This window comes from Pelodiscus sinensis, chromosome 1 (genome assembly GCF_052426305.1).
Source record: "Pelodiscus sinensis isolate ZL-2025 chromosome 1, ASM5242630v1, whole genome shotgun sequence".
NCBI lineage: Eukaryota > Metazoa > Chordata > Testudines > Trionychidae > Pelodiscus > Pelodiscus sinensis.
The window spans coordinates 232,628,002-232,642,126 of NC_143052.1; the positions used below are offsets into that span (position 1 = coordinate 232,628,002).

The following is a 14,125-nucleotide window of genomic DNA, read 5'->3' on the forward strand; positions in this document are numbered from 1 at the left end:
GCAGCGGGACAGCCCAGACGCCCCGCGGCTGTCCCGCTGCCGGCGTCCTCAGAGCCTTTGCTCCCCGTCTCCCTGGTCTGCTGGTCTCTAGCAGACCAGGGAGACGGGGAGCAAAGCTGCGGAGGACCCAGGCGGCGGGACCGTGGTGCGTCTTGGTCCGCCGCCCGTGTCTTCCTGGTCTGCTGAGGTGGGGGGGGGGGGGGCAGCTAGTACCCCCCCCCCCCAGCAGACTAGGCTTTTCTCCGGACGCCTGTGGCAGAGCAGCTGGGGTGCTGCCGGTTGATCCCGCAGCGCCGCTCTGGGCGCTACTGGTCCAACCCAGCAGCACCCCAGCTGCTCTGGTCCTGATTCAGCCGCTGCTGGTCAGTTTCAGCAGCGGCTGAATCAGGACGCCTGGGGCAGAGCAGATGGGGTGCTGCTGGGTTGGTCCAGTAGTGCCGAGGAGCGGCGCTACTGGAGCAACCCAGCAGCACCCCAGCTGCTCTGCCCCAGGCGTCCTGATTTAGCCGCTGCTGAAACTGACCAGCGCTGACTACAGGAAGCCCGAGGCAGAGTTGCTCTGCCCCGGGGTTCCTGGAATCAGCTGCTGATCAGTTTCAGCAGAAGCTGACTTGGGGAAGCTTGGGGTTCTTAAGTTGATTCTGTATGTAAGTCAGAACTGGTGGTCAGTTTCAGCAGCGGCTCAATCTGGACGCCAGTTCCGACTTACATACAGATTCAACTTAAGAACAAACCTACAGTCCCTATCTTGTATATAACCCGGGGACTGCCTGTACTCCTTTCTATTTTCCTCAATAGGATTTGACTTTGACTTTTTAAATGATGCCATGATAACCACTGCTATGTTTGTGGATTGCAGATCAGATGCGAATACAAAGTTCATATCCATGCAGGGCTTTGCTAATAGGTAATTACCCTCATTGTCACAAATTTAGTCCTAATTTTAGGACTCAGTTATTTGCTGTATTTCATCAGGATCTTGCTTTTGCCTTTGATTCCAGATGTATTGGCTGCCAACGTTGTCAGCTTTATTTTTTCTTCTGCCTTCCTCTTTTTTATAGTCTTGCAAATCTGTAAAATAAAAGCTTGAGCTTACACATCATATCAGGAAAAAAGGTATCCTTTATTTTTAGCATCTGAATGACATTTGCACAACTTAAAGCATTGTGACCTCTTTTTTTTTTTTCTGGAACTGGATATCTACACTGCATTCATATTTTATGTATTTTCATATAGAATAACTCTTTCCTGAATTAATGGGTTATTTGGTCTTTAACTCTTTTCCTTATACTATTACCTATCTTCCACATGCACAAAGGTTGATTCATTAATACGTAGATGGAGGATGGAAATCTTTTTGAATTCTAATTAGGCTTTCATTGATCTGTTGCCTGGAGTAATTTGTTAATTTCTCTCTCTCTCATTCAAACAGGAACTGGATTTTAATCATTCCAATGTATGCATCATTTTAGTCAATATCCAGTAAGACTTCTGGATAGTGGGTTCATTATCTGTCCTGCTGTTTTTCTAAATGGCTTGTTTAACAACTGGATTTTAAAAAAGAGTAGATTAAATGTGTTCTGTTAGATGAAGTGGTAAATTTAGTCTCAAATGCCTTATCTCAAATTGCATCCTGCTTTCAGTGTTATCCATTGACATATTATTCACACTTTCAAATTCTATTTACATAATTAATATCAAAGCTAAGAAACAGAGTTAGGCAACGTCTACGTTATGGGTTTTGCCAGAAAAGGCAATGCAAATTAAGTGCAGATTAGCATTTTCTCGCATTTCATTTGCATAATCTCTTCTGATCCGTTTTTCCGCAAGAGGTCTTTTTTTACTCAAAAAGGAAACGTCCACACTGCTTGGTTTTTGCGCAAAAACCTCTTGCACAATAACAGATCGGAAGAGATTATGCAAATGAAGCGCAAGAAAAATCTGCGCTTAATTTGCATTTCCTCTTCCTGCAAAACCCATCATGTAGACGTAGCCTGAGATATTAGTAGTTGTTGTTAATAAAGAAATTTCCCCTTGAATAACTGGTGACCTTTATGTGAAATTGTTGGTCTATAAAGTGGGCATTTTTCCTCCTTTTGCTGTTTGCTTTTACCTTCAAGTCATGACTATTGGTTTCCTTGTGATTATTTTTGTTTAATTTTAATTTTTTTTAAAACATGAGTTACTGTAGTGCTTGATTATGTTACCCACTTCACCTTTGTATGGGTTAAGTATTAGGTCATCAAAAAAAGGGTTGTATTTATAATTTACTAAAATACAGAAATATGTATGTGTTCAGCATGCTTATTGCTGTATTACAAAACAAAAATGAGCTCACTTTTGAAAGTGGAGAAACTAAATGAATTCTTTGCTTTGGTTTTCAAACCTGAGGATGTGAGGGAGAGTCCCGAAGCTGAGTCATTCTTTGTAGGTGACAAATCTGAGGAATTGCCCCAAAATGAGGTGTCATTAAAGGAAGGGGTTTTTTTTGGGGGGGGGGAAAGGAATGATAAATTAAACAATAATAAGTCCCCAGGGACACATAGGTGAATACTATCATTTTAAATCATCTTCTGTACTAGATGAATGAAGGATGCTCCAGAGGCAATCCCAACAATTACAGGCCACTTTACTATAGTTTCCTAGTACTGTTCAACATAGTCATAAATGATCTGTAAAAAGGAATAAACAGTAAGGTGGCAAAATTTGCAGATGATACAAAACTACCCAGATTGGTTGAGTCAAAAGTTGAACTGTGAAGCTTTGGTAAGGATCTCACAAAATTTAGTGACTGGTCACCAAAATAGCAGGTGGAATGATGATAAATATAAAGTAATGCCTATTTGAATACATCCCAACTATACATACAAAATGATGGGTCTAAATTAACTGCTACCACTCAAGAAATAGATCTTGAAGTCATTGTGGCTAGTTCTCTGAAAACATCTACTCAGTGTGCAACAGCAGTCAAAAAACAAACAGAACACTGGGAGTTATTAAGAAAGGGAGAGTTAATACTGAAAATATGATATTGCCTCTATATAAATACATATTACACTCACATCTTGAGTACTGCATGCTGATCTGGTAGCCCCATATCAGTGTATGTCTACACTACAGAGTTTTGTCAAAAAATGGCCGTTTTTCTGACAAAACCTGAGTTACGTCCACACTGCAATCACATTCTTCTGAAAGTAAATAAAAAGAACAGAGGGGGTTTTCCGGCATTGGTAATACTCTTTCTGCAAGGAAGAAGCCTTTTTCCCAAAGAGCTTTTTTGGAAAAAGGTGTGTATAGATGGGGAAGAGGGAGTTCTTTTGAAAGAAGAGGAAAAAAGCACAGGTTCACTGGTGGCCACTCTGTCCATAGTAATCACAGCTTAAATGCAATATAGCATCCATTCAGTGTGGACGCTATCTTTCGAAAAAGCAGATCGCTTTTTCAATGCACTTTTGTGTGTGGACGTTCTCTTTCGGGAGAAGTTTTTTTTTTTTTTTTTTGGAAGATCTCTTCCGAAAGAAGCCTGTAGTCTAGACATAGCCTCAGAAATGAAATAGTAAAATTGGAAAATGTACAGAACAGGATAACAAAAATCATTATGGGTATGAGGAAACAGCTTCCGTATGAGGAGAGGTTTAAAAGATTGAGACTTTTCAGCTTGGAAAAGAAGAGACAGCTAAGGAGAGGGGTATGATAGAAGTCTATAAAACTGACTAGTGTAGAGAAAGTAAATAAAAATGTTATGTACTCTTCCCTAGCTCTTGCATTATGAGAGTCACCAAATGAAATTAATAGACAGCATGTTTAAAACAAGCAAAAAGTAAGTATTTCTTCATACAACATACAGTCAATCTGTGGAACTCTTTGCCCAAGGATGTTGTTAAGGCCAAAACTATAATGAATTTTTTTTAAAAATAGAGAACTTCATTGAGGATAGGTCCATCAATGGCTTTTAGCCAGGATGGGCAGGGCTGCAAAACCATGGCTTAAATATCCCTAGCTTCTACTTGCCAGATGCTTAGAATGGGCAACAGGAGATGATCACTTGATTACCTCTTCTGTTTATTCCCTCTGAAGGGCCTGGCATTGGCCACTGTCAGAAGACAGGGTAGTGAACTACATGGGCCACTGTTCAGATCCCATACAACTGTTCCTATGTAGCTAGTCTACAGCACCATATCCACTTATGGCAATGGATGATATCCAGACCCTTATGATATTTCAGATTTTATTTACTGTCTCTATCTACCTTTACTTTTTGTTCTTCCTTCTTTCCATTCTTAAATTCTGCTTTTTTCATCTTCTATATCTCTTTTTCCACTCATTTTGCTTTTCTTATTTTCTGTGCTGCTTCCATGATAAATGATCATGGTAAATAGGAGCATTTCTTTCTTTCTTTCTTTCTTTCTTTCTTTCTTTCTTTCTTTCTTTCTTTCTTTCTTTCTTTCTTTCTTTCTTTCTTTCTTTCTTTCTTTCTTTCTTTCTTTCTTTCTTTCTTTCTTTCTGATAATCATATGTGCTTTTCATTCTGCAATTTTAATGCAAAGTCTCTGCAAGAGCTGAGCTAGCTATCATTCTGGGCGATATAGCAGAGATGACTTCTCATTGTTCTCCTCAGCTCTGGGACCAGTGACCCAGCTAATGGTCCGGAACAGCTGTTAACACAGAACGAACAGTGCATACAGTACAAGCAATTTGAATAATACTGCAGTTACTGAAGAGTGGATTTCATCTTTAAAGCTCTAATACCCATTATTACATAAAATACAATCATAATCCATTATAATATATAAGTGAAGTGGTTTGGGGAGGAGGGAGGAACTAGCTTGTGTAGGGAAAACGTACACTTGTCCATCTTGAGCATCCTGCAACTTAATAAGATATATTAAAGAATAGTTCCCTGTCCTCTTGAACATCCTGCAACTTAATAAGATATATTAAAGAATAATTCCCTGTCCTATCTGCCTTACACCATATTTAATGCCACCAAATATTTGATCATCTATTCCCATGGAGACTAGAAAGAAAACCACCAATGTGTAGGTGGGGTGTTCACATATAAAATATGTTCAGGGGTGGTGGTTATGCTTGTTTGTTGTCGATATTTTGAAGGGGAAGGGTGATTAAGCTTCAACCCTTGCTGCACTCATAAATAAACAGGAAGATTTCAAAACTGCAATAATCATTTTGTTCATTCCAGTTCTTATAAGGGGACCAGTATTGGGGGGGAAACTTGGATCCACATCATTCTGAGCTCCCTCGGATAAAAATGTTGTTGAAGTCAAAGGGAGTTCTGGCGAAACAGTGACAGAGTATTTGGCCCTAAACACAAAGGGATTCAGGGAGCCTCAACCTGTGTGTTCCAGTGCTTGCCAGAGATTTTAAAAATATTCTTACTCTTGAAAGAATGTTTAGAATTCAAAGCCCCATTTCTAATGTCTTTGTCCATAAGTTTATGTTCAGTAGCTTTTAGTTTGTCTTGAAAGATTTTTATATCCTTACTCAGTTCTGAGAACTACACTGTCTGTGCTTCATTGCTCCTAACTTGAAAACTTTCCATTCTGTATCTGGCAGACTTGGGCCCAGTTGTTTGAACTTTGTTTTATCACTGGTGGTAACTGTTTCTTGCAGCATGCCTAGTCTTTTAGTCATAACAACCCCTCCTTGGGCTGTCATTTGTCTGACACAACTGGAACAACTGTTTCTGGAACAACTTTATCGCTATCAAAATTTAACTTAGAAAAATGCTTTGAGATACTGCCACACCCTTACACAAAGAGCTCTTGTTGAGGAAAATGGATTGTGTAATTAATTTTTCAACATATGGGAAAAAGCTTAATTATGTCCACATTTTTTCTGATCCAGCTGCAGATCCCACTATGCTTTGTCATATGAGGACATTGTACTTCCTGTAATTTCTATTTGCCTGCCTTTAACATAGATGTTGTTTAACATCTGTAGGCAGTGTCTTCTCAAATAAATGTCTAACTCATGTGTGGTCTAATACTCATGAAGTAATTTATTTCAGTAATATCCTGCAAAAATTAGTTCCACAGAATAATGTACAACAGAATTTTTTAATTCAGTTGAAAGGTGCATGGCACAACGTAAAAAATGTATTATAATATATCTTCCTCATAGCATATATATTGTACACCTATACAATATTGTATATATTTAATGAGAGCACTATGCTCTGTGACAGGTTGTTATGGTCCAAGTCCAAAAAGGCTTTTATACATATTATTCTTTATTCATGCTCCATAGCCCTAGAGTTGGTCACTGTAAAGCAAAATCTTAAAGACATACACGTTCTCTTAGCAATTTGGGATGACAAAATAATCAGCATAAATAGAACATTTGTGCAATTTTTTTAAAATGTAACTTTTTAAAATAAACGTATGTGATTTGCTATATGAGTGCTGGTAAAAGTACCACTTGATTCATGTTTGTCGTAAAACAGCAAAAATATATTTAAGTTTAAAAAGTTCAAAAGATGCCAATGTAAGCAAGGGAAGCTGAATGTTGCATAGATTGTTCTTTATGTCTGAACTCTAAATCCACTTCTGCAAAGAATTTTTAAAAACTGAAGAGAAAGCACTCACTCAACTCCTGTATAGCAATGAAGCCTTTCACACTGGCTTTCAGAATCATAGAGAAGAGTAATCCTAAGGTGCAAAGCTTGATAGTTTAACAGCTTGCTGTGTACAGTATAAAGTTTTGGAGTGAAATCTCGGCCTCATGGAAGTCCATGGCAAAGCTCTCATTGACTTCAGTCACACCAGATTTCATTTCTGGATTTGTAAAACAATATTCTCTTTGCTAGTAAAACACTTGTTTAGGCTTGGTACACTATGGTACATTCGTTCTTCAGTATATAATTGAAACAAATGATCATGCTACTTATAGTCAGTTGTGGTACATGCTAAATATGAATGCTGAATAAATGTTGCTAGAGCAAAATGTAGCTATAGTTGTAAGTTCAAATGAAAAACTTTTATTAGAACAATATGATTTCAAGAACCTTAAATAGCTGAAAGGCGGAATGTTCAAATTTACAGTAAAAAAGATGAAAATGTAACATTCAAGTGCTCCGTAAGCAACATTAATATAATAATTTTTGGCCTTCCTGAAAGGTAGGTATGTTTATCAAATATGAAAACTACTCAACACAGTAGTCCTCAGAAAAACAGCTCCATGTAAGAACATAAGAATGACCTACTGGGTCAGACCAAAGGTCCATCTAGCCCAGTATCCTGTCTGCTGACAGTGGCCAATACCAGATGCCCCAGAGGGAGGGATCACAACAGGTAATCCTCATGTGATCCCTCCCCTGTCACTCACTTCCAGAGAAACAGAGGCTAGGGACACCATTCCTACCTATCCTGGCTAATAGCCATTGATGGACCTACCCTCCATGAATCTATCTAGATCTTTTTTGAACCCTGTTAAAGTGCTAGCCTTCACCACATCCTCTGGCAAGGAGTTCCACAGATTGACTGTGCGCTGAGTGAAGAAAAACTTCCTTTTGTTTGTTTTAAATCTGCTGCCTATTAATTTTATTTGGTGACTCATAGTTCTTTTATTGTGGGAATAAAGTAAATAATGTTTCCAGTGTGAACTTTATTTTATTTTATGTGGTGCCCATCGGAAGCTAATCTCAGACCTTCTCATCATCTTAATCCCACTCATTTTTTACTTTTTTATGTCTGCAGATATCTTAAACTCTGTTCATAGTGGATTTGCACAGCAGAGTATATTCCAAACTACAAAGGAATAAAGAGTTCTTAAGATGTCTGCCATTGTAGGCTTCCAAACACTGTCATTAATAAAGAATAATCAAACTATGAATTTTTAAATGTCTAGAGTGAAGAAAGTCTATGGCTGGTGAAATGGAGCTGGTTAGGGCTTTAAAAGGCTTATGGAATTTATAATCTCTTTATGGATTTTTGCCCTGTATCCAAAAAGTACATTATACTTCTTGCAAACAACATTTAATTTAGCCTTGAAACATATTAGTTCATTAGAAATATATGTGGATGAGGAAATTAAGGCACAGAAAGATCAAGGGGCTAAAGCTACTCAAGAAATCTGTGGGAAAAGCAGGAACAAAATCCAGAATTTAGCCATAAAACCATTATCTTCTCCCTAGTGGCAAGGTGATGATGTAGCTGTCTTATCAAAGACAGTTGAATTAACAACAAACAGGACTATGTAGCACTTTAAAGACTAACAAGATGGTTTATTAGGTGATGAGGTTTCATGGGCCAGACCCACTTCCTCAGATCAAACTGTTTCTTGCCATTTCAACCAGAAAGGGCATTGTCTCAACAACTTGATTACCTGCATCCTGCTTCAAAGACATTTCAACACCAGACTGGAAAGAGAAACCTCTGAACTGTCATTCATGCTTAAATTTGACACTTTAAGCCTGGGTCTCAACAAGGATGCTAATTACCTTACCCATTACAAAGATAGCTTCCCCAATTATCACTCCTAATATCATTAGGTCACAGACATTAACCTCACCCTCACCCCCCTCTGTTCTAAAATCTGATTTGTCTACTTTATGGCTACGTCTACACTGGCCCCTTTTCCGAAAGGGGCATGCTAATTTTACAGGTCGTAATAGGGAAATCCGCAGGGGATTTAAATATCCCCCGTGGCATTTAAATAAAAATGTCCGCCGCTTTTTTCCGGCTTTTAGAAAAGCCGGAAAAGAGCGTCTACACTGGCCCCGATCCTCCGGAAAAAAGCCCTTTTCCGGAGGATCTCTTAATCCTACTTTGAAGAGATCCTCCGGAAAAGGGCTTTTTTCCGGAGGATCGGGGCCAGTGTAGACGCTCTTTTCCGGCTTTTCTAAAAGCCGGAAAAAAGGGGCGGACATTTTTATTTAAATGCCACGGGGGATATTTAAATCCCCCACGGATTTCCCTATTACGACCTGTAAAATTAGCATGCCCCTTTCGGAAAAGGGGCCAGTGTAGACGTAGCCTATATGTATTCACTTTTATTATTGGTATCCCTTTGGTATATATGGTCGTGCCAATTTTCTTCCACAATTTGATCTGAGGAAGTGGGTCTGGCCCACGAAAGCTCATCACCTAATAAATCATCTTGTTAGTCTTTAAAGTGCTACATAGTCCTGTTTTTTGGTTCAGCTAGACTAGACTAACACGGCTACAGTTGAATTAATGGCTAACTATGATAAAGTGGGTGGTACATTGTTCACTGATTGTGCTGATTGTAGATGGAGGTGGGGGATGGTTATTCAAGCTGTAAAAGTTCAAGATGTTTGGCATGCAATAAAGGGTCTGCATACCGAAAGGTATCTCAGTAGACAACTTCATTTACGGAAAATGAATCAAGACAAATGCAGAGGTAGGTACTTTCTTCACAAAACTCAGAGATAGTGTGAAGAAGAAGATGCATAGTACAAACTGAATGCCGACTTTTCAGAGCATATGCATGTAATACAGAAAATGGCAACCTAACCTTTAGGATACAGGCAGTCCCCGAGTTACGCAGATCCGACTTACGTCAGATCCGCAGCTACTAACGGGGATTTTCTCGCCCCAGAGGACTGGATCTGCGGGACGCCTGGTCCCGCCGCCCGCCTCCTCCAGGGCGAGAAAAGCTGCTCCCCGTCTCCCTGGTCTGCTGGGGAAACCAGCAGACCAGGGAGACAGGGAGCAAAGCCGCGGAGGACCCGGGCCGGACCCGCGGCGCTTCCAGATCAGCTGGAAGCACCGCGCGTCCGGCCGGGTCCTCTGCGGCTTTGCTCAGCGTCTCCTGGTCTGCAGCAAAGTGGCGGAGGACCCGGGGCCGTACCCGCGGCCCTTCCAGATCAGCTGGAAGCGCCGCGGGTACGGCCGGGTCCTCTGCTGCTTTGCTCAGCGTCTTCCTGGTCTGCTGGGGGGGGGGGACGCAGCTAGTGCCCCCCCCCCCCCCAGCAGACCAGGGAGACGTGGAGCAAAGCCCGGGGCCTGTGGTAGCGCAGGTGGGGCGCTGCCGGTTGGTCCCGCAGCACCGCTCCTTGGCGCTTCTGGACCAACCCGGCAGCACCCCAGCTGCTCTACCCCAGGAGTCCTGATTCAGCCGCTGCTGATCAGTTTCAGCAGTGGCTGAATCAGGACCCTGGGGCAGAGCAGCTGGGGTGCTGCTGGGTTGGTCTAGTAGCGCCGAGGAGCGGCCGCGCTACTGGACCAACCCAGCAGCACCCGAGCTGCCCTGCCCCAGGCATCCCCAAGTCATCCGCTGCTGAAACTGACCAGCGGCTGACTACAGGAAGCCCGAGGCAGAGTTGCTCTGCCCCGGGCTTCCTGGAATGAGATGCTGATCAGTTTCAGCAGCAGCTGACTTGGGGATGCCCGGGGTTCTTAAGTTGAATCTGTATGTAAGTTGGAACTGGTGTCCAGATTCAGCCGCTGTTGAAACTGATCAGTTTCAGCAGCGGCTGAATCTGGACGCCAATTCCGACTTACATACAGATTCAACTTAAGAACAAACCTACAGTCCCTATCTTGTACGTAACCCGGGGACTGCCTGTATAGTCTAATTTCAATTAGAAATTGTGTTCATCTTAACTTCCGGTTTACCTATGTGTTTTAGGGTCATTCCAATAGTTAATACTTTTATGGATGCGTGCACTCTCAGTCTACAGGCACAAAGTCCAGGTTATGAAGCAAGAAGGCTACAATCTGTGGTGATGCTAACTTAATTTAAACTGCTGAGCAAAAAGAACAGTGGCAACCTTGATAGATTTATAGACTTGAATCTGTTTTCTTTTGTTTATGGATATTAAAGGAACATCTGAGTAATTTTAAATAAGAGGTTTTTTAAATGCTTCCCATTGTCTGTAATAATCTTAAACGCCTGCAAGTAAATAGTTTTCTCCTAAAAATGTTGTTTACATTTGGCAAGCTTTTGTATTTTTGGTTTTAGGAGTTTTTTTCTGCAGTATTTTGGATGGAGTTAAAATAAGCTATGTTATCAAAAGCTTACAAGTGCACACATAAACCACTTCACTTGGCAAAACAAACTTCTTTTTCCACAAGCATTATTCTTCCCCAGCACACTTTCAAAAATTGTGGCTTTTAACAGCAAAGGAAGATATTGGTTGTTTCAAGCTTGTTGCTTTTCAGCTATTACTTTATATATCAGTAATGGGAGAGGCCGTTAAAATGATATCTTGAAGGACTTCTCAAAGAAGGATCATTTTAAGGTAGAAAACGTTTCAGGGCAGAGACTAAAATTCCTTTTTAAAGTAGCAGATGCTTACATGGAAAAGAAGATTCTGATATAAGAGGTGTCTTTTGCTTCATTATTAATCTTCAGCCATATTCTATATGTGCTGAAGCTTCCAAGTGGCTTCCAAGGGTTAGTCCCATGTGAAGTGAAGTGCAGTTATCTATTCTAGGCCTCTTGCCCATCAAGGTTATTAATCAGCCAGATGGAATAGTGTCATCTGCACATCACATCAAGCTGAAAACAGAACTAAAAGGGACCAAAGCAATTCGAGTGCTCCAGTTGACATAAAAATTGCTTACCCACAACCATCACAATTATATTTCCCCCAAAGAGGAAGATACAGCTTAAATGGTATGCTCATTGATGACGAGATGTTTTCAGCATAGACCAAAGTCTAGTACCTTGCCTTTCTGAAGGGAGGAATTAATTATTTAGATCAGTAATTCACCTGGTATGCCTTCTCCCCCCCCCCCCCCCACCTTCATTTGATCTTACCAGCCATGAGGAACAACTATTTCATAGGCTTCTGTGCTTCTCCCAGTTAGAGAAACCAGCCGAAACATACCTAATGCATTTTTCCCCATTGGACCTTAAACAATCACCATGAACACAGCCAATCTCTTTTTCATCCAGTTAATTCTACCTATGTGTGAATTCTCCCTAGTGTTAATCATTAGGAAGAATTCAAGACTTCTTTGATACTAGGCCAGGAATCTGCATCTGTTAGCCATAACACAGGGATTTAGAAAAATGTGCGCCTAAGTCAGTCTGACTTGTACAGCTCTGATCTCTTTCTCAAACTGTTCATCTGTATACCATGGTGACTTTTGAGGTTATCCTAGAAAAGTTTATTTTATGCACCAGTGTGCCAGTGGAGGAAAATGAGAGGATCATAATATTCTACGAAGTCATCTGAAGCGCTGTTAGTTGCCAAGTTTGTGATTTTTTTTTTTTTAAATGATATTTTTTAAGCTAGCATTTTGTTAAATTACTAAGATACTTCAGACCCCTTGAGAGGAGTTCAGGCTTTGTAGTTTAAACACATGATACTACAGCTGTAGCACAGGCTTACTATATGATCTTGTATAAGTTATTTAACTGTTCTGTGTTCAATATGTATAAATGGGACTAATTCTGTCAGAAGTGTTTGAAACTTGATATGGAATATTAAAAGGACCCAAAAGGAATGTCTACACTAGAAAATTATTTCAAAATAACTACATTTGAAATAATTCCCGAAATAACTATTTCAAAGTAAGCTTATTCCCCAAGGAATGCAGGCGTTACTATTTCAAAATAAACAGCTCCTTATTTTGTAGTGTGGGTGCTCTGCTTGTTATTTTGAAATAAGGGGAGTTGTGGAATAAGTGGAATAAGTATTTACCCCCCACCACCACCTTATAGATAGCCTCACTCAGTTTTAGTTTCTCGAAGTGACTTTTCCAAGGCCCCTCAGTCAGGGTTTAGGACACAGGGACTCCATTATCCTGCCAGTTTTTCAATTGATTTCAAGGGACCCGTATGTCAATTGTGTCTCAAAATCTGGTGTTCAGTCAATTAAAGCTGCTAAATCTTTTAATCGTATTCTGATATATACTCCACTTTCAGGGAGTACTTAATAAACGCCCAGGCCATACATACAACAGGTCTTACCATTCCCCAAATTCAAGTCTGTGGGATTGATTAAATTCTCTCCTCTTCTGATTGAGTGAGAATACTTAGACTGAAGAGATTTTAGGTCAGCATTACTAGATCCCCTAAGAGCATGTGTAATTTATGCAAAAATGAATAAAAAATCCAAAGACATGCCAGATCTAGAAATAGAGCTACTTCAATAAATGTTTCTTTATTAGTAACACTTTTAAAATATATTAAACTCTCTGTGGTACAAGACATATGAAAAGATGATATGCATATTAAGGTAGAAGAAGGAAAGGTGAGAGGAGAGGAGAGGATGCAGAACAAAACTGCGAAACAAGTAAAATTATAGAACAGAATATTCAAGGTCACTCATTGCCTTCCTTAATAGCCAAGGAATAATCCTGTGAAATATCAGTTTCAAAGGTCAAAAGTAAAAGTTTAATAAACGTGTTAAAGCTCTGAATCCCTCACTATTGACAGCTCACCAACTACACCAAATAAGAAACTGCTTGTGAGCAACTTTGGTGAGCAAAGACATGAACAACTTTTCTCATGTGAGTAGTCCCAAAGATTTCCGTGGGTCTATGTTCTGTTTCACACCTAAATTTTCATGGTGATAAATGGAAAGATTTTTATATTTTGCACAAGTGGGGTTTTTTCCTTGTAATAAAAGCAATGTTAAAATTACAAAAGGATGCTTTAAAAGACAGAGGTGTCCTAAACAGTATTAAATAACACTCTGGTGGGCAGTACTGGAGGAGATAAGCTTGTATCCCATGGCTTGTACTTTAACCTAGTATTAATAGTGGTTATAATAATTACAGGTTGTGCCTTCCTTAACTGGGACTCTTTGGTCCGCCAACATCCCTGGTCCGGCAGGACCACAGATGTTCCTAGACCACAGAGCCCAGGTATAGGGGTATTGGGCGTGAGGCAGGAGTGGCAGAAGGGGCGTGAAGACTCAGCTGGGAGTCAGGGGGCAGCGGGCAGAGGGGCGAGTGCTTCAGCAGGGAGTTCTGACCCCTACAGCCAGGCATTAGGGGGGCCTGGCAGCAACAGTCACAGAACTTCGGCCCCAATCACGGAGCTCCAGCAGCGGTAGCTGCGGAGCTCAGACCACACCAACCCCAGTGGCAGCCATAGCCAGGCAGGCAGCTGCGGGGGTAGGCGGGAGCCCTAACTGAGGGGCAGCAGGGTGACACGGGCTATGTTGGGAGGGACCTCCCCTGGTCAA

The 14,125-nt window shown here is 40.8% G+C and overlaps 1 protein-coding gene across 2 annotated transcripts in view; it reads left to right on the forward strand.

Moving 5' to 3' along the window:
* ATP10A (ATPase phospholipid transporting 10A (putative)) overlaps positions 1–14,125 on the forward strand; it is a 157,240-nt gene that overhangs the window by 8,503 nt on the left and 134,612 nt on the right. The gene's annotated exons all lie outside the window — the stretch shown is intronic.